Consider the following 22,146-nt stretch of genomic DNA (forward strand, 5'->3'; position numbering starts at 1 on the left):
ATACTATTATTATTCTTATTTTACAAATGAAGAAGTAGGTGCAGGTAGGTTAAATAACTTGTTCAAATTACAAAATTAATAAACTGAGGTACCAGGATTTAAACCTGGATAGTACAGGAAAAAAAGCCTGAATTTCTAAGCCTAGGAAATAAGATTCTTAGGTAGTGTCTGCTGAAATGGAATTAGGATAAGCTAATTATCTTATTGGAAGGTTATTATGTATAGAGCCCTATGTCGGGCATGAAGTATCTAAGCTAAGAAGTGTAGTGATATAGCCCTCACCTTCATTTTAATGTAGAAGACAAAGCAAACAGGAATGAATTAATAGCAAAAATAAAATCCATATCTGATAGACATATTTTCACATGCATGCTAAACACTTTGGAGTTATTTAAAGTAAACTAAGTCTAGGTCAGGTTTTATATATGGCACATTTCTTTCTCTCAGTGTGTTGACAAGAAATTTGGCATTACCATTAGCTTGAATAAACCCATCAATAAAGCAACCTTTAGCAAGAATAGCACTATGTAATGATCAAATACAAATGAAATCTAGGTTTTCTTATCTATTGTTCCCTCTATACCAGTTGAATACATGATTATCAAAATATGGATATTTATTAATTTGATAAGAGGGTTTATTTCTGTTGGGAGGCTGAGGGAGGAGGATCATGAGTTCAAAGCCAGCCTCAGCAAAAGTAAGGTACTAAGCAACTCAGTGAGACCCTGTCTCTAAATAAAATACAAAATAGGGCTGGGGATGTGGCTCAGTGGTGAAGTGCCCCTGAGTTCAATCCCTGGTACCCACCCCTGCAAAAAAGAGGGTTTATTTCTGCCTTCTCCTACCTGGATACATGTCATACGTCTTTAAAAAAAAAATTAACAAAATGAGAAAACACAAGCTCATTTCTGTATTCAGAACAATTTTCTTGGAAATACTAAGCAGATTTTGGAGGCTGATATTTTCTCTTTGTCTTTAACAGATAACTATAGACTTGAGGAAACAACTATTAACTAATGACAATAACTAAGCCAACAGTATAATAGACAAACCAACATCACTGGCATTGGTTCTTAAAGTTTTCTATTCTATGTTTGCAAACTGAAGTAGATAGTGTGTTTGAGTTTCCCATTCTATTCCACTCTGGACACCTCTTCCAAGCTCTTGTGATCAGAGCTTAAGGAATAGGCATGTGACCCAATGCAAGGTGTGTGGGGGGGGGGTAGAACCCCTTCTGTCAAGTGGATGGATGTGAAAGGTTTCTTCATTTCTTAGAAAGAGAGAGAGAGAGAAGGAGACAGTATCCTCTATCCTCTGGACCTTTTTGCATCAAGGTATAAGAAATGGCACTATTTCAGCCAACTGAGTTTCAACCAGACGGATGCCATTCTGAGGGCAAAGCTGACACACTGAGTGTGGCAGATCTCAGTGACAGATTTACCCCTGGGCCCTTGATGGATCGCTCAGCCCTTGGACCCAAACAACCTCTGCACTGCTTGTTATGTTCAATAAACATCCTTCTTGACTAAGACAATTTTAGACAGCTTTTCTAGTTAGTGGCAGCTGATACACCAAATAAATAAGTACTTTTTGGTCAGTTCAAAAATTTGGCCAGCCCAGAAGCCAGCTCAAAACCAAATACTAACCACACGCTTGGAGGTCCTTTTTCCAGTAGAAGCAGGTGAGCTACAGATCCAATTACCAAATAAGTATAGTAAAATTCAAAGTAAATACAATCCTAGGTAATTCACTAAATACACAACATGAATGTCCCTCTTAAAAGAAAAGAAATAAAAAGCTGGGTTAATCTCTTTCTTGCATCAATAGCCTTTGGCATGGCTCCATTCCCCGAGGTCATATCTGCCACTCTCCATCTATTTGTTTGCCTGTTTGGAGGAACACACTGAGGAGCGGGGAGGAATCACACTTCTACCTTCTTTTTTTCCTGGTACAGCTGCTCTTGTTGGTAACAGAAATTTAAATTTACTTTCCACAAACACAAATTTATGGCCAAGTAGCAGTTTAGGTACCTCTGATAGTCACAGCACCTTTTTCAGCAAAGCTCCAGGCCTCTTCTGGGAATTATCTCATTTGTTCTGCAGTATCCCTAGAAGAGATTTTGCGTTTTTCTTCCAATAAGCCTCTCTGCCATGAATCCTTGACAGATTTCTCATCGCTGACCAACTCTGATATGGTTCGGCTTCAGCTCTCTTGCTCCATGATCTGTGTACAAAGAGAATATAGTCAAGTTAGCCCGGCATCCTTGGCATTTGGAATGCAGAGGGTGCTCTGGCTGTTGGTCCTTTGTTTACTTATAGCCATTGAGGAAGAAAGGATAGCTAAAGCAAAGCAGGATATTTGACCCTCCAGAGAACTGTGCCTGGCATGCTCAAGGAAGGTGCATGGGGCCAGCCAGGATCCACTGACAGGATCCTTTCTTTGGCTGCTTTGATTCATTTACTTTCTAAAAAAATGTACAGGCACTCTTTGTTAGTAGGCTGTGGGGTGGTCCTAACAAAGCAGATCTAGCCACCTGCCTGCAAAACCAAGCAGAAAGGTAACAGTGAGAGGCCGGGAAGGAAATTTAATCACCCTGACTATATTGGGAAAGCAAAGCAAGGTCAAGCACTCAGCCCTGTCTATGGTTGCTGATGAGAGCTGTAGGTTTAAACAGAGGAAGCACTAGGGCAGGGGATGAGAGGGATGCATAATCAGTCTTGGTCAAACTGTGGTCTGGTAGATCGTTTTCTATTCTGGTTCTGTGAGATGGCTTCAGAGAAGTCCCTACCATTTGAGGGGGTAATTTCCATTTGCTAGTCAGGATGTTTATGCATTAGACCTATGATTCTGGAAGGGGGCAATTCAGTTCCCAGGAGATGACTGCTTCTGCTTAATCTTAATGGGGCGAGACTGAGTAGGGCAATGACTAGAGTCGGAAACATGATACTGCAAATCTTGCCTCAGTCTTGGGGCATAATGAGATATGTTAGATAAATTTAGGGCGAATACACCGTGTATTACTAGATTTTAGATGAACACTCTTCAAGTGATTAACATGATTATGTGCAGAGCTGAGTAAGGACCTGATCCAAAATGAAGGCAGAGATGACAAGCGCTATCCTGCATTTAGTTACCCATCAGGAACCTGTAGGCCTAACTGAGTGAACCTAAAGAGTCACTCTTTTAGCAAAAGCAGTTTCTGTAAGTTCCTATCACATGGGGGCATCTTTCTGTTTGTACTTCTTGCTCTCCTTGCCTGTCCTTTCTTCTTCCCCTTTACTTCTTTTCCTCAAATACCTCAAAGACCAAAGAAGCAGACTAGGGGAACATATGCTCCAGTTTGGTGCCATGGATCATTATTCTAGTTCCTTTTCCTCTCCACCTAAAACCCAATTTTATTAGCTTATGAAGATAAGCCAAACAAACTTCATTCAATAGCTCCTAACAGTAAAATTTTAGCATGCTAAAAAACCAGCATGCTAAGTGGAATCAAATTACTATTCTGAATATAACAACTGATGTCAGTCTCCTCTCTGTTTTAACATTAGCCATGGCTTAGTACAGATGAACCAAGAACAATGATTTCAAAAGACAAGATATGTGATTCAAAAATCAGCCGCTGATGTTTAAAATAATATTTACTTCAATTCACTTACACCATACTCATAAATTTAATTGGTCATAGATTCTCACCAACAAATCTCCCTTGACCATTTATTATGATAAAAAAGAATCATTAAATCTCAGTTTTTAAACTTTATACAAAGTGTATTAAAATCTCTATCCCCAGAGGAACTCTCCCCCTAAGCTACCAATCTTTTCTCTATTCTGTCACCGGAGACAGAATATTATTAACACCTGTCAGTGTCCTTCAGCAACTTAGAGTCACTTTATCACAGTGTGAAGTGACATCATAACCTGGCATCTGCTTCCTTCCCCCGCAACCCTGCACCTCTCACTTTGTGGTAACACAGACATGAGCCTGCCAGCAACCAGGGCCATGATGTTGAATGTGTTTTCTAACCAGTCCGATTTCTAGTTCCCCATATGTTAGTGGGAACTACATCCAGCAAAATAGGATAGTTAACATTACATGAAATTTTTAAACTACTACATGTATATGCATACATACACATGTATGTGTGAATTTACTTATATCATAATATTAGGGGACAGACAGATGTGAAAGGTGGGAACACAAGGTTAAGAGAATAATTCTAAGACTGGGGTTGTAGCTCAGTGGTAAAGTGCTTGCCTAGCACATATTAGGCACTGGGTTTGAGCCTCAGCACCACATAAAAATGAATAAATAAGATAAAGGAATTGTGTCCATTTACAACAAAATATATTTTTTTAAAAAAGAATAATTTTCTTAAAGGGGTCTACTGTACTGACCCCTACCTGTTTTCTTTTCTAAGAAGCAATTTACCCGAAGCACTCACTGCCTGGCCTAAATGGGCAGGATATGTCACATTCCTCAGTAAACTACCTGTTCACTGCAGGAGAAATGCAGGCCCAAAATAATGTTGATAAGAGGAACCCACGTTTCCTTGAAGGAGGAGACTTTTGTGACCAGATCCTGAAACTCTGGCAGATAAGGATAGTTATTCCTAACCATTAAATCTGTAAGAATTTATGATTAAGAATTCAATTAGAATCTGGTCAGCATGGGTCAAGGTGACCTAGATTTGCCATGACAGTGGGGACTTGGGAAGTCTGATATCACCCTGCTGTCAGTCAAAAGTCAAAAGGCGAACCTGGGCCAGACTCTTTGGAACCTTCTCTGAGATCCCTATAAAACTGGAGTGTAGGAGCAGCACATTGTCCCTCTCCTCTCTGAGAGAACCCACTCTCTCCCTTGAGAGTGTCCCCTTTCCCTTTTTCCTATCCCTTCTATAAACTCATTCCTATTATTCTGAGCAACACCTCTGAAATCTTTCTGACTTGGTTGTAAGAATCAGCATTTGAAGAGGTAGTCTTCATGCTGCCTCAGTTTCTCAGAAGTCCCCAGCTCCATAAAAATAATTGGCATAAAATTGGTTTTCCATAAAAACTGGAGGTTTTAATGGCATTATTAGACATAACAATAGTATTACACTTATAATTTCTTATAGAATGACAGTAATTCTAGCAATTATACACATCTATAATAGATTTGATCTGGAATGTCCCCAAAGGCTCATGCATTGAAGGTTTGATTCCCAGCCCATGGAATTTTTAGAAGGTAGAGCCTAGTAGAAAGTTAGGTCATTGGGGTTGAAAGTAATATGGTTAGCTTGTCTTTCAGATTAGAATGTCAGCATTTTAGCAATTTAGGGCAAGTTCTTTATTCCACAATTGAGGAAGTGATAGCTCCAAGAGCATAACCAAAGCTTTACTCTAAAAATGGTGAGTAAGACCACCCTTTCTCTTCTTCTCTTCCCTTCCTTTCCACTGTGAGGCAAACAGGCCTCTGCCTTGCCCTCTTGTCATGATGTACTGTGCCACCATAGGCCCAAAACAGAGGCCCAAGTGTCCATGGACAAGCCTTTGAAACCATGAGCCAAAATAAATTCTTCCTTTTTATATGTTGCTTCTTTCAGGTATTTTTGTTACAGTGATAGAAAGCTAACACACCATCAGACAGACCTGTGAATCAGAGACTGAGTATTGGATTGTTAAATAAATTTATATCCATTCAATAAGTTAGTACCCTCTATTTCATAATCACAAGCTTGATAAACATTACTTTTCTAGGCTTCACAGAATACAAGTAACTGGATTTTAAATATTTTGGCCTCTTGCCTGACATGCATTGAGATATTAAATAACCAAAACATCATGTTGAATATATTTTCTTAAGTATTTTGGAGATTTTCACTGGGGATACAGAAGGGGGTGAGGTAGGGAGGTCTAGATATCCAAAATGGAAAAAGAAACTGAGGTGGAGTGGGACAGCAGACATTGAAAATGCATTCCACAAGGTTCTGAATTGCTTGAGAGGTGACACTTTTCTTCCTGTCCTTAAGAATATCACTGATTTACAGATTAGAAAAAAAAAAAAAATCTTATGGCTTGGGCTTGAAATGGGAGAGAGTTTTTGCAATCCTTAGTACCCATTGGAAAGAACAGTCATTTCTGTGTAGAGCCTCACACTCCAGTTGAGGCCTCATGCTCTAAGCTTGATTATATCTTAATAAGATTTCTCTCTCATTCTTCTTTAAAAGCAGGCCATGGCTGACATATTAATTATAGCATAAAATGAGGCTCTATAACACAGTTCAGAACTTCAACATCAGAATGACTTGAGCTACTAGTTAAAGATTCACATTCAGAGGGCCAGGGCAGGACCCTGGGATCTGCATTTTTAACTAGCTCTCCAAGTGAAGTTAGTGTAGATGGTACATGGTACAAGATAAGGATAGTTTATTTGAGAAAGGATGCTACAGAGGGAAAGAGTACAGCTTACTAGAAATGTTGTATGAGGACTTTACATTATCAAAGTTGGAATTAACCTCTAGTGTAAACAGAGGTTCTAAGAGAACATAGAAGCATATTGGGTCACAAGGATTTTATTCTATTTAAGGAAAAGACTAAACAAAAACAATGCTGCAAATTGTGTGTGAAAAGACAAGCTTATTTCAAGAACTAAACTTAAAAGAAATTTGCTTAAAACAAAGCATCAAGGACAGTCAGTAATATGCTCAATAGATATCTTACATTTAATTTTGCGAAGACTTACACAAGATTTAATCAAATCGGGCTTCTACCATTGGCTAAAATTAAACTCAGTGAACCGCATTTAGAGGGTGTAAGATGATTCAGAAACTTTGTTTTCAGGTGACCTATTATGTGTATTGAATTTAAAGAGCCCCCCAAATTGGTTAGTTTGTCTTTGAGATTAGAATTTCATCATTTAAGTAATTTAGGGGAAGTTCTTCATTCCATGGTTGAGGAAGTGGTAGCTCAAAGAGCATAACCAAAGTTTTACTCTAAACAGGGTGAATGATAAGCTGCAGACTCTTGAACAAAGTTGCTTTACTTTAATTTTTCTTAATTGATTCTAACTTTTATCATTAATGCTAGCATTAATATCAACAATTAAATTTTCTAGAATTTTTGAATGTTTTTACACCATTGTGTGTTATTTTCACTTATCCTGCCAATTTATTTATGCTTTATGATATTCTAGTCTTCAAGTTTTTAAATTTTCATTTTACTATAGCTCTATTATTTCAGCATCATTTTGCTTCTTTTGTTTTATAATTGTTCTGGAAGTTCATGCTACTTTATTTTCCATCAATCCATTTTGTCTTCCTTTATGCTAACAACATCATATACCTGCTTCAGAATTTTCCATATCAAAACCATTTCTGTCGTGCAGTGGAATATACCACTGCCTCCTTGGCATTCTATGCAAAGGCTGAAGCAGGCTCAAGGCTGCTCACCACAGAACTCTCAGGCATGGCCAGCAGGCCCCTAGCTGTGTTTCACACAAGGAAAGGACAGCCTTCCTTAACCTTTGTAACCAGAAGACAGTCCCATCTACTGCCTGGTAATACCAACTCCTTTGGTATTAACAGTTGAGGTCTTTATCAAGCAGGCAACTTTATTTTTTTTTCCCAATAATTTATTTATTTATGTTTACAATTGATTTGTGTTATTTGTTCATTTTAGATATACATGATAGTATAAAGTGACAAGCAGGTAATAACTTGGCCAAATCAAGATACCATAAAGTAAAATACTAGAATGTTGTCAAGGAAAGAAGTCAAACATCCACTCCTCACGTCCTTCAGCAATTCTCCTTGTAGCAAACTTGACCACCTCGTGGTGGTCTATGTTACCTTAAAATCTGAGATTTCTTTATGTTGTACAAAATTCATTCCTACCTTTACTCTAAAAATGTTGAGCCCAGCAGGCTCAGAATTACATATACCTTTCAAAAAAGTAATTTCGTTAGCTCACAGTCTTTAGTACATGTATCATATATATCGTCTTCATTTTCCTTTGTCTTGAATTTCTTGTTGTGAAAAGATGTAGAAAACCAGTAATATATCAACTTACGTCACTTTTTTAGAGAAGTATGATAATAATTGAAAATAAATCCTCGTAAATATGTGATTAAAATAATTTATTCTTAAGCATGAATGTACACTTCTTATAAATAAGCCATTTTCTCAAGAACTAGCCTTAATTTTAACAATGAAATCTTGGAAGCATAATATCCTTAAACTGGTAAAGATATTTCAGTCAATCTAGTTTCACCCATCTGGTATATAGCTGTGGTTACTAAAATTTAGCATCAGGATCACCTGGAGGGCTTCTGTTAAAACACAGTTTTCCTAGCCCCACCCCAAACTTGCCTGTCAGGAGCTAGGGGTGGGATTCAGTTTTGCATTTCTGTCAAGTGCACAGTGGGCAGATGCACAGGATCCCCACTGCCAAAACCACTAGCTTAAGGAATTCAACATTTTGTATTTTTGCAGTTAGAAACATTCATATCAATCATATTGCTCTCATTTTAGTAATTTCTCAAGGATGACAATCATGGCTGCTACAGTCTCATTTATTCATTCATTCAGAGTCCTTGATGTAACTCATCTGAACCTGAACCTTGAAGTGATTTGTGGCAGTATATCACAGAGGCCTGCAGTAGCTTTCTATTTCTCTGCTTTCAATCTGACTCCCATATTACCTAATTTCATCTCACCAGTCAGAGTGATCTTGGGAGAAGCATAATCAAACAGTGTCATTCTTCTGCCCAGAAGCCCCCAGTAGCTACCTAGCAAAAATTCCAAAATCCTTACAGTTGCCTGCAAGTCACTGTGAGCCAGCCTTTCAGTTAACTAGTTGAACTTACCTTTCAGTTAACTAGTTGAATTTGCCTGGCTCTTCTACTCCTCCCTTACCCACTGGCTCTGGTTGTCCTGTCCCCTATGCCTGGAAGTACTCACGGGTTTCTCACCCCAGAATATTTTTTCTCTAATAAGCTGAATGATCAACTCACTCATCTCCTTCAAGTTCTGACAAAATGTCCCTTCTTCCTGAGATCTGCTCATTTCCCTTCCGATTCCCACCTTGCTTTGTTTTTTCTAAAGCACTTATATTATATGCCATATCATTTACTTATAGTGATTATTATTTACTTTCTATTTCTCTTAGATGGCACATAAACCTTACAGGGGCTGGACTATTTGTATTTTGGGGCCCGTTTTGTTCATCAATGAATCCCATGTCCCTGGCACATAGTAGGTGTTCAACAAATATTTTTGACTTACTGAGATATTTCATTTTGGTTTTTCAAATAATTTAATGGTTTTTATTTATATTTACCATTTGAATATTCATCCCACCCCTTTTGAAAGTCATATAATCTATTTATGGGAACATATTTTCTAATAGCAATCTCCAGTAAAAACTGAAATGTCCACTAATAGGGAATTGGCTACGTAAAATCAGGTAACTTAGTTTTTGCACAATGCAATCATTAGGTCAATAAAATACAAAATTACTCAATGTAGTGACAAGAAAGTCAAGTTCCCTATAGGTACCATATGCCTTAATAATATATTCCTATTTAATCTTGATCAAAATCCATACATTAAAAATCCTGTTTGCTGGGTGCTATGGCACGTGCCTGTAATTCCGGTGGCTCAGTAGGCTGAGTCAGAAGTTTGAGACCAGCCCCAGCAACTTAGCAAGACCCTGTCCCAAAATAGAAAAGGGCTGGGAATATATCTCAGCAGTAAAGTACCAAATCACCCCCAAAATTCTGTCTACCTCAAAGATAGTTGTATAATTCTTTTGCTTCAGCACTTGCTATATGCCAGGCCCTGATTAGCCCATACATAATAAATATGATTGTTCTCATTTTGCAGATAAGTATACCTTAAGGTTCAGAGAGGAAAAGTAACCTGTTCAAGGCCGCAAGGCTAGTAAATGTGGCTTCCAAATCCAATGACATTTTTCTTTGGAAAAAGTAACCAGTCTCTAAAATAATTTTACCTATATTCTCTGACTACATCTTTCATGCTCTGCCTGTATGCTCTTTTTTAGTTGAACTGATGTATTTGCCATTCCCTGAAAGTCCACAGTCTCTAGCATTCAAAATATTCCCCCAGCCTATAATATTAACACTGTGTATTGAAATCCTGCCTACCCTCCAAGGTCCATCATACACCAATTCCAAGTCAAAAGTGAATTCCCCTTCCCCTGAACTCTCCTGGAACACTTGTATGTCCTTAAAATTCATCCATGTTTTAAAATGTTCTTTTTCTATTGTTATTGAGTAGATATCTTACTATTAAATTCCTTGAAGATAAAACTCACTGTAGTAAGCAGGGAAATTATTAGGAATCTGTTGAATATAATTACCTAAAATAAATTCTACAAATTTCCTGTTTAATATGGTATCCACTGACCTCATGTAGGAACCAGGTACTTAGAATGTGTATTGGTGCCAAATTTTGAGATGATACTATTTGGGGCATATTGTCTTAAATAAAATTCATCACTAATAAAATAAAAATTTCCATTTTCCTTTTCCTATTTTTGATGTTAGCATCCAGAAAATTTTAAAGTACATACGTGGTCTCATTGTATTTCCATTGGAGGTGCTCATCTTGTATATATCTTCCATTACCCTCCTCCACAAGTGAACAAATGCATGATTTATAAAAGGCAATTCCCTAGTTTAGATATTACAAAAGGGAGGGGGCTCCCTCTGGATTGACAGTTTTCTATTTTGTTTTATAAGATTTTTGCTTTTATCCTTCGGTTATAGGATTTTGAATGAAGAAATGTCTCTTTTTTCAATAACCTTTGTTAAGCCATATAGCACTTTGAGAGATTTTAAGTCTATTAAACCCAGCTCCTGTTTAAAGGAAACAAAACAAAACAAAACAAAACAAAACAAAACTCCTCTGCCCATAAGCAAATGTTCTCTATGTGTGTGCAGTAGAGCAAACTCCACATTTAAACCTGACTATAACAGAATTATAGGAAGCTTTCTATTTTGAAGCAAATTGGCACTATGACAGAAAACAAACAGCCTTCTCAGACCAATAGCCAATCCAGCATCCTTTTCCCACCTTAAGTCATAAGATTAAGCCCTGGGAGTCGCCCTCAGCTGTAGTTCTCCTCCCGCTTGCTGGTACCGTGTGCTTTAGGCAGTTTCTTTCCAGGCAAACACAGACTGTTTACTGACTGTAATCGAAATGACAGCCCACTGTTTTCACAACTGAGTGCTGAGAGTTGATTGCCTTTTTTACTTGGCAACCTGAGGGAAATTTAGAACTGAGATCTTGAGGTATAACTTGTATTTCTTCAAGATGGGGTGTTGACCCCGCCATGAGATATCTGCACTCCTTTGAGAGGGTTAGGATTTATGCAGCATGGAGCAGAGAGGTTTCAATCACTGCCCACAGATCAGTGCTGGTGGCAAACTCCACTGGAGCACAGGATGATGTAGGAGATTCTGGATTTCATCTATCATGTGATTCTTCATTAATAGAAACCCAACCATAACCACAGGAGGAGGCCTTGTCTACTAAGCATGTCCTGTGAATAGGCAGGTCACCTTGAGAGGTGCCCCAGAAGACAGGGTGACACATCAGAAAATCATGCCCTGTCCCATGCTGTTTAGAAAGAAGATTTAACAAAAAAGATGGGAAGAGGAGGAAGAAGCTGGTTGTAAGAGAAATTAGTTGTAATTTAGGCAACCTTTGTTCTAGACTAGACTCAGCTCTCACTGACTGTGATACATTGAACACTCAAGATCTCAGGTGTTTAGTGTCCACATCGGCAATAAATGAAGAGAACAGAGGGAAACTGACCAGCTAATTTATGGTGCTTCTTTTATCACTGAAACTCCAGGTCAGTGTTCAGACTTGACTTCCTGTGTTTATCTCTCCATGGAGAAGAGCCTGAGGGCAACACCCTGAACCTTGAACAAAGATCACTGGGTCCTGCACCAATCATGGTACTGAGGCGGGAGGGCTACGCCTATTAAAGGATATCTTCAAATAGAGAAGACTTTGATAAACTGGGTGCTTGCAGCTCAAATTTCAACTTATTTTTTTATGAATAAAATAATTTGAGCACCTTGAATAGAACACAGGTTGAAGAATAATTGCTGAAAAGAACTATCCCTTGTTTTCTTTCTAATTATAGATGTTCAATTCTGTATGCATGATTTCCTCATGAAATGGTATTGTTAAATCTTTTCTTATCTTAGAAACTACGAAAACTGCAGTTTTTTAAAAGCACAAAATTTTAAGTATGATTTTCGGTGAACTATAACCAGACACTTGGTTAAATCCCCTGAAAATAAGGCCTTTTGAAACAAAGAAAATGCGGGGGGAGGGGAATTTTTGCTCAGATCTGAATTCAGAACCCGGAGAGTCTGTGTTTTTCCTTTATTCATGGAGCATATCATTGGTACCAAAATAGAGCCAGGGACTGCGCGCACTGCCCTGATTTAGGTGTGATGATGCCATTTACTGCAGCAGGGAGCAGAGTGGAAGGTCTCTTCTCATAAAGGCAGGAGGGATGCTGTTCAATGCTCAATTCTTTTGAAGCCAAAGGAGAGTCAGAATGCTACAGGTAAGGGAAGATTACATGTGATGCAAAATTTTATTTTAAACAGGAATTACAGCGATCAAATTGCTAACAAAAGCCAGGAAGACTGGCCTGTCTCCACCCTTCCAAGGGTAGAGGATCTAGTAAGTGAGACACGCTGGCTAGAGGGGGCAGCAATGGGGAGGAGAAAACTAAGACGAGCTGAAGGGAAAAGAAGCCAGGGAGCATAGACACCCTACCAAGTGCCAGGGGTCTCCTCAAGGACATGGATGATTCAGGGTTCTAATAAAATTGCCTGTGCAAATGGGACATTGAAGTTGCTCATTCTTCAAGTGCTCCCCCCTTTTAAAAAATTAATAGAGTCCTTTTGTTAAGAGCTATTTTAGGTTTGCAGAAAAATTGATTGGAAAGTACAGAGAGTTCCCACATCAGATGCCCCTTTTATGTCTTAAATATTTAGTCTTCAAATTTTTTATTCAGAAAGAAGCTAAGAGACTAAGTAGAAAATATTTTGTTATGCGTAAAACTTCCCCAAACATTCCTGAGAGTTGTGGATTGTTGAAAAAGTGTTTATTTTCTGATTAAATTGGTTTTAGGTGTTGTCTGAAAACTGGCACCATTGTGATATCTTTGGTGGGACATTCAAAAGAAATGTGTCTTACAAGGATAATTTTAAGGTACCAAGGAAAAATCATATCTTACTAATGTATAAGAGGTAATTGACCATTGTTCTGGTTCTTCACTCTGTTGTGCTAATTTACCTGAAGCACTGCATCATATTTGGATTTGCTCTGCCACTTCTAATGAACTCCTATTATGCTTTCTTTCTCAAAATGTATTGATAAAAAGTTGCAATGCTCTCCCCAAAAGTATCAAGTTTGTTCCTATAGTTGTCACCATTTTGGTGGTTGGGAATGGTCATATTAATAATGAACTATTCCCTCTCTATGCTTATTTGATCCTCTAGGCTTTCATTCTTATTAATATCTTACCATTATATTATTTGTATCTTCACTGTGGCCTACTCAGATATTTTATGTATTGTGGAAAGGTGTAATTTTTTTTTTTTAAAGTGAATGATTAGTCCCAGCTTGAGAACCAAGCATTGTGTCACAGACATTTATCATAAGACTGGCCCTCAACATGATATTGTGTTCCTTCTCTTTGCCAAAAAAGAATCAGGAACCTGCTCCAAAATATAGATATTCTCATCCTGAGATTTTATAGATCTTGTCTATATGGTGATAATTTTATTGGCCAGATGAACAGAATGTTAGCGTTGGTAAAGAAAGGCTAGTTAACTGGTAATATTAAATGATGATCCCCTGAGCAAAGACTAGGATGTAATCTACTCTCAAGTACATAACGAATTGTTTTATTAGTGGCTATCATGGTTTCCCCCCAACTGTGGAAATGACTGCGGGAAACCAACGCAGAAAAGCAACCAAGGTGTTAACCCAGGAAGTGCCTCCTTAAAGAGATGAAGATGCTGATTCACATTAATGATGGAATTCCTTTTAAAGAGTGAAATTAATTATTAATTCTACTTAGCCAGTAGGTTAATTCACTTCCATCTCACAATTATCACTCTCTGAAAATGTATTTTAAAATGCATTTTGGCTTTTAAAAAATTGCAATTTACAGAAACTACCTTTTTCTACATCTTCCAAAGATTGCAGTTTAAAAATACTGGAAATAAAGTGTTTTGTTCAGGATGACCTGGACATTCAGACTGTCTTTCAATAGACTTGCTCTTGTTTGATTATTTAAGACTTAATTCTCAAGACAGCCAATTTATGAGATACAGAAGAAAAACAAGGGTGAATTCTTGATGGTATACGTTGAAATTTACTGATGCTTTCTTAAGTATGTACAATTGTTTGTATGGTTACTTTGCAAAATTTGCCATAAAAAGCACCTGGTTCAATACAGTTAAGTGTAAGAAATCAACTATTTGAAATACAAAATTGCTAAACATAGAATAAACTCCAACTTGTTCTTTTCTGTTGTTTCCTTCCTATGCGTGTATTTTTTTGTTATTTTCTTAAGTATCTTAACACCTTTACTTAACAGATGCCTACTCTGAGTATTTTGAAATTATTTCAAGAGGGATTTGTCAACTATCTTTCACTTCTTTAGCCACATTTTCATTAGCTTCTCTTGTTTTTCTCCGCCTTCCTCCAGTGGATTGGTTCTCAAATGCACATCCTCAGTGGTGGGCCCCTCTGAATGAGCTCCTGGTGTTGCACCTCTATCTCTTTTCTCTGGGCATGTCTGTGTATCTTTCTTCCTTTAAGCTGGTTTTTCTTTTTTTTTTTCTTTTTTCTTTTTTTTAAATCCCCCTGTCACTTTGATTATTAAAGTTTTATAAATTTTTTTCTTATTATCAATTGGCTTTTTCTTTCTATCTCCTTATTTATTGGTCAAAGAAGTTCTCATTCCAAGTACTTGTATTTGATTTGTAGTCTTATCAGATATTATTCAGGTTTTATGTTACTGGAAGATTCACAATATGATCATGAATTACAATTTTGCCTTTTGTTCCAATGCTAATTTAATAGTCTCTATGAAATATGTGGAGATTGATAGTAGAACTTAAAGCAATTGTTAAAAATGAACAATAAGAAAGGATTTGGGGGAACTGGTGGTATAACTCAGTGACTAAGTGAGTGGTGGAGTGGTGGCCCAGCATGCATGAAGTCCCATGTTTGATCCCCAGCACTACATTAAAAAAAAAAAAAAAAAAAAAAAAAAGAGGATGGGAAGAGAGGGAGAGAATGAGGGAGAGGGAGACCATTTAGTAGACTGGGTGGGAATGTAAATTCGTGGTAGTCCACTTGCCTAACATACTGTAAATAAATAGAAGAAGCAAGAAGGAATTTACTTAAACTGTATTCATTATTGACAATAATTAAGATAATATGAAGTATTAGAACTTTGAGGCCACGTAGGTCTGGAGAATATTAAATATTCTATCAACAATATTTTCCAATTTCACAAAGGACCTATGTTTCCTCTGAATTTTAAACTTTAAAGATAAATCTCAATAGTTTCAGAACACAGCAGGTGTGGATATATTATATGGAACCAACTAACATATCAGGCACAAGATATCAACAGCGAGGGAAGCATCAGTGGTAACAGAAAGAAAAGAAAGGATCTATGATGTTAAAGGTCTATGGTGATATAAATGTTAGCAGGAAAAACAGAAACCTGGGAGTTTATGTGTGGATTATTCAAGGAATTTAAAAAGAAAGAGATGGAGAAAGGGTTGGCCGTAGGTTGAGGCTAGAGTACTAGATAAAAAACCTGAGTTCCAGTGGAGTTGTGTCTCCAAATATGGCCAAGTCATTTCTTCTACATGAAGTTTATTTTCCCTCACTGGCAAGAATATTGGTTGGATTGAGAAAAAGAAATTGGTCATGCTGTGACCGGATTCTGTCTATAGGCAATGATGCATCAGATCTACCCAGTCTTAAGTTGAAATAGATGACAACCATCAACAGCATTCTATTGAAAATCTGGACTTTTCAGGTTTTTTGGAAAAATCATTGCATTCAAAAACCTCCCAGTCCTGAGAGGGCACTTCCCCTCTTTAGCAAGAGCATGAGCTTTCCAGTTCTTCAGTTTTCAACCTGAGCAGCTCCATTCATTGTCCCCTAATTCACTTTGCCCTGTAGGAGTTTGGATTTGTTTACTCTAAAACTTACTCTTCAAGGTCATTTCCAATCCTAAACTCCATGTACATAAAAATGCCCAAAATACTTTGGCCATCTAGGTTAGGACAGACAAAAATAACTTAAGAAAAGTAAACATCACAAGCAGAAGCACCAAGGAGACAAAGAAAGTAACAAATAGGTGACCAACTCTCAAACTGAGGCTAAGCTCACAAAACACAGTTTATTAAAACTCATGCACCAATATGCTGGTGTTCTACTCCAGAAGCACAATGTGGCTTCTTAGCAGTAAGAGTTGTGATTTAGTGAATTATTCTAGTTCAGGCTTCTGGGGAAAAAAAGGGACAAAATGTTCTGTACAACTCAAGTAAGAATAAAGTATATTCTGATTATCAGGAGATTAAAATTCCCAAAAGGGAACTTCTTGGCAGAAAATGACCAAAGTTATTTAAAGAGTGACTTCCCATCTTTGAATTCACCCATTGAATAAAACAATATTAAACCACTCTTCAATAATTCAGGGACCTTCATTTCTCCTACTTTGCTTCAGCACAGAGCTTAATCACATGAAGATATCAGTATATGCAGTCTCTGAAAGGTTAACTCAATTATTAAAGAAATAACTCCAGACTTTCCAAAGTTATCTGAACTTACACAGTCTCTGAAAATTCCCTTCAACAATCATTTCCTGGTATGTATATATACACTGCATTTTAATATTGTCAACCTGCTTGTAAGCTATTTTGCAGTTGTTCTTTATTTGCATATCTTAGATAAAAACTTCCTGAAAATTCTTTCCATAAGGTCCTTTACCACTTCAAGTTCAGAGAAGAAAAAGAGGGAGCATAAAAAAATCGATCAATAAATACTTGGCACATTGAAATTTGTGGTATCCAGTTCAACAAGCACTCATGTTCATTTTAAAGAATTCTCCTGTGTCTAATTATATGTCTAGATCTAGATTCAAATTTCAATATCTAAAGAGCTGGGGCAGTTCAAAGAACAAAGTATGTCTTTGTGTAGCAAGAGAGAAATATTTTATTTATTGCTGTATTATTAAGTAAATGAAAATTAGCCGTATTCTGCTCTGACATTGGTGTCTACAACTTGTTATATCTCATTAAAATGTAACTAAAGAATGTGGTAACTTCACCCCAGAGAGAAAGATACTGTCAGTTAAAGCCAAACTACAAAAGTAGCCTTTTGGTCAAAGATAAATATGAGCACTTGTAGGGCAAAGCAACAGTATGACTGGTTCTCTTCCGTCCCAATTTTTTTGACTACCTCAAAGAACAATCACTCTAAGATTAGTAATTTAGATGTCATATGGTATATTGAATTTCCAGGAAAATTGTTTATGGGACAAAATTTTATGGGACAAAAAAGATAATTTAGAACTAAAATTAGTCAAAGTAAAAAAAAAAAAGTAGAACCTAAAAATACAGATGTGAGGTGTAAGTTACATTTCAGGTGTAGGTGGGTTATTAATCCTCATTGTTTTGGAAAAGCAGTAAAAACAACCATCAAAATTAAGGTAGAAATGAATAATATATTTTTAGATGACAAGTCAAACATTAATTCCCAACCTTCAACGAGTTCACAATATTTCTACATGAGTGACCAGAAAATAGTAATCTGCACAGCCGCTAGTGCAAAGAAATTTCACTGTCTAATCACAAGTTCATTCTTTAGTGAAAGGACGCATTCTTATGTTTAAGGATACTTCTTATATTTAAGGAGGCTTTGTCTTTGCATTCTTATATTTAAGGACGCTTTCAGTTAACTTCAACTGTAACAATAAGGACTTACAAGAGCTAGGAGTGACCTAGAACCAATGGAGGAGACCAGCAGCAAATTCCAAGCATAGCATTAGTCTGACCGAAACCTCACTCTTCTATTTCCAAGCTTCCCGAGCTCTCAGGTCTCTCGGATCTGTCTGATCATGAGTCCATTAAGTCATCTGGGCTGCCATGAAGATGAAGCTGACAGCACAGTTACTTGAGTCAGTTTAAAGAGGCCCAGGGTGGCTGAAGGGAAGGATTAGGAAGCCTGGGGTGCTGAAAGGCCATCCCAGCTCTAGCTCCCAGAGATCCCAGTAGCACACAGCTGTCAGAAGCATGGGGTTGCTCTTCGAGAAAATCTTTGGAAAGGAAACAGGGATCTTGCAGTATATCAACAATTTCATCAGGCTCCGTTCACCTTTCTACCTTCTAATGTACCATTAGTGCAATTTAAGCAACAAAGAGTTTGTGAGTTGATTACATAGTCAAGGCATTTCTGGAATTGAGGTTCTGTGATCCGATGCTCACAGTAGAAATCATTTGGCATTTAAATGTGATTTTGGATGAAACTTAAATTGCCTCTGTGAATCGTCCCAGAGGCCTTTTGTAGAACCTGTATATCTACTGAGGCAAACTGAAATCAATTCCCTTGCTTTTATTTTGTTAAAAAGAAAAAAGTCATAGGAATGGAGTACATAATAATATCTCTGGGCACAAAGAAATGACTGTGAGAAGGTATTACGAGAGTTCTATGAACACTCCAAAAAGTGCCCAGAATGCTGCCACTAATTGGCATTATTACAGGTGACAAATTTGTTGCTGTTGTTTCAGCAAGGGCAGTCTTCCAGGATGAGAATTTTTCACTGTTCAGCTACAGAAATTCTTGGCAGTTTCATTCTATCCTTCCGGTTGTGGCAGAAGATAGTTTACCACTGGCACTAACATTAACAATGATACCTGTTCCTTTTGGGGTGTTTGTGGAGGAGCAGACAGAGAGAAGGAGGCGGTAATCATGTTCCAGGCTCTATACTACACGCTGAATAGACATGATCTCATATCCACACTCTTGTAAGTAGGCTTTATTATTACTATTTTACAGATGATATAATAGAAGCTCAGAAAGTTTAAACACTGGAGCAAGGATTCAACCCGCCACGCTCTTTCACTTAACCACTTCTCCATATTGCTTCCCACTGGTTTCCATACAGAAGGAACTGACCAAGGACCATGAAAACATCTCCATCCTCATGCTTATTACACTGTAATCTGCAACTCAGTGAGAGCCAGAGGTGTATTAGATTATACTTAAGGGAGAAATCAGTTGGAGAAAATCTAGATGAATTTGAATTAAAGAATGTTAAAATGAAGGGTCCTTATATATCTTTGATTTCAATTCCATCTTTTACAGGAAGGAAAATACTTGAGTGATACTTGGTATCTTTTCTGAGGCAACAAAGCTCCTTACTAGCAGAACTAGAACAAGATCCCTAGAGCACCACTTCAGAGCTCAACCTACTCCTGTTATATGAATAAATGACAATATCATTTTTGACCTTACAAATGAAATCACCACTAAATTCTTATAAAGAATAAAATACTCAAATTTGTTTTATATGTCATTTAATCAAAGCAAATTTCATTTCTATAAAAATTTCACGGGGCACATTTTGCGAAGAGTCTGGTGCATTTGCTTTTTACATCATAACTGCACGTATAGATGAACAAGCAAGAGATCATTGCAACTAAGGAAAAAAAGGGCAACATTCAGGGCCAGAAAGCAAACACCCATTCATAAATGTAAACTACTTCAATCAACCAGCTCTGTTGTTTACAGAGAACAAAGTTACTCACATCAGTCACCTGTGGGGCAGTATATTGTATAGCACAATACCCTCAAGTCAATTCACCTTTATTTCTGAGAACCCTTTCCAAAAGAAACAGTTTTCTTTATGTCCTATAGTAGGAGTTCTAAAATACACAAGACCAGGGCTTTGCACAGAAGCAACCACTATTTTAAAATGCTTTTAAGGGGCGTGTTAGTGCCACTCAATGTAAATTGCTAAGTGAGATGTCAATTTTTTTTTACCATATTATTAGAAATTATAGTCCAGACACCTCTATTTTTGAGGCCCTTTCAGCTAGTACTGACCAGAAACCGAGGTTGAAATCACAGGTCTTTATTTCATAAAGGGCAGACACTCTTTGGAGCAAATGCCATGAGACACTTCCATGCAAATTCCTGCAAGCCTGTATGCCTTTATCTTTGTCCTCATAAGTGACAGTGTACTGTACTACCTGTTGTATACATTAAAAAGCCTTTATTGTTTAAAAAACTTGTATTTCAATTAATATCCACAGATTTTCTATCAACAATTTTCTATTCTAAGTATGTAATTGCTGTCTTAATGAAACACTTATGGTTATGGTATAAAATATTTTAAAGACACCTACAGAAAATATAGACCATAGATAAATTATTGTCCTTTTGGATCAAATGGCTCTTCCTGGCAACTAACAATAAGAGTAATAATAATAATAGCCAGTCACTAAATCCATGTAGAGAAAAATAAACAGAAATATATCAAGCTTATGGGACAATTTACCAAGAAGATATAATACCCTTTAAATCAGTGAATTAAAAGGTATATATTTAGCATAAGGTGAGTATATTAAAAGAAAAGGAAATAGCACATTATGGAACATATAGGGATCATTTTATTATAGAAGATTAAATTTCTTTTTAATGGTTACTGTTGGTGATCCCCTTTCCTCTATGAAAACAGATTTTGGAGAAAAATGATAATGTGTTTCTAACAGCCAAGCACCTCTGTATTGTTATCACTCCTATACGCATGGTATCTCTGAAGCTACTAAATAAAATACTAAAACATAAAAAAGATAGTTCCAATATCACCGTATATTGACGTTTAAAGAAACTGGACACACTGGACATTTAAATAGGTGAGATACAGACATGAAATCCATTAGGTTAGTTTTCTGTGTAATAAAACATTTTCTCAGAATACAATGAATAATAAACATCTGCATGTTTCAGGAACACAAAATCATTAATGCCTAGTCTGTACTGTAAGTCACCATTTCTACACAGAAGCTCTATTTCCTTTGAGAGATAAAGAATAGTAAGCAGTTTACACATCAAATGATGCCTTTGGTTCTTGTAATTTATATTTAAACCCTGGATTAAAAATAACATGAAGATGATTTTAAGATGAGAAAAAATTACCTGGTTGCTAGAGTCCATGGTGCAAAAAATTATATGTTTTGCCAGCTTACCTGATAGAAAGCCTTAGGAATCACAGCACAACAAAGCCCAGCATCCAAGATGGTTAGACAGTAACACGCCTTCCCCTGCAGTTCTTCAGATTTTTGGCCACAGAGACTTGCAAATTAATTACAAATTTTTTTCTTGCTTTCTCTTTGGACAAGAAAACAAAGAGACCTTTCCAGAATCCTCTCTGCTTATGCCTCCGCTTCCTGTTCTGAGATTCACTCTATGGTACCCAACATATATCAGAAAACAGCTTTGAAAAAAAAAAAAAAAAAAAAAAAAGAAGAAAGAAAAAGAAAGGCTGGCAGCACCCAGCGTGGTACCGCCACCTACTGGCAGACTTGCCAAATCGAACAAAAGACAGAACACTCCCATTATTCTCCATCTAGGGAGAAGGTAAACCTCTGTGGAAACGTGAATCATCAAAGTGTGCAAGATGACAGCAGTGAGGTGAAGGACGGTAAAATTTCCCAAGCTGCAAAATCTGTGGCCTGTCTACCACACCTGAGCAGTCACAAAGAGATCCCTTTGCATGCTCAGTTATTTCCAAACCTCTTGCACATTTTTTTTTTTTTTTTAAGTTTTACAAATTTGGAAACTTCTTTCACCTATAAATTACTAATAATTTTTAAAAAATCTTCAGATTTCTATTCAGAAATGATACATAAAGGCCAACTTACACCTGCATGTAGAGTGTTATATGATCTCTCCTGTGACCTGCTCTGGTCTTCTGAAAATATTTTCTCTTCATGGAGTGAATTATTTCAAAGTTTGTAACCAGACTTTTAGAAAAAAGTGTAATAAATTTTCAGGGCTAGTCTTTTTATGTTGTTTTCTG

The 22,146-nt window shown here is 37.0% G+C and overlaps 1 protein-coding gene across 1 annotated transcript in view; it reads right to left on the reverse strand.

Annotated features, from left to right (window-relative positions):
- SCN3A (sodium voltage-gated channel alpha subunit 3) overlaps positions 1–21,591 on the reverse strand; it is a 113,219-nt gene extending 91,628 nt beyond the window's left edge. Inside the window, exons 1-2 of the mRNA XM_079134399.1 lie at positions 21,314–21,591; positions 2,031–2,223 (exon numbers count right to left, since the gene is read on the reverse strand). The gene's annotated coding sequence lies outside the window, so the exon portion shown is untranslated. The remainder of the gene's footprint in view (positions 1–2,030; positions 2,224–21,313) is intronic.
- Positions 21,592–22,146: the final 555 nt, after the last annotated feature.

Source organism: Sciurus vulgaris (assembly GCF_902686455.1).
Source record: "Sciurus vulgaris genome assembly, chromosome: 3".
In the NCBI taxonomy this organism is placed as follows: Eukaryota; Metazoa; Chordata; class Mammalia; order Rodentia; family Sciuridae; genus Sciurus; species Sciurus vulgaris.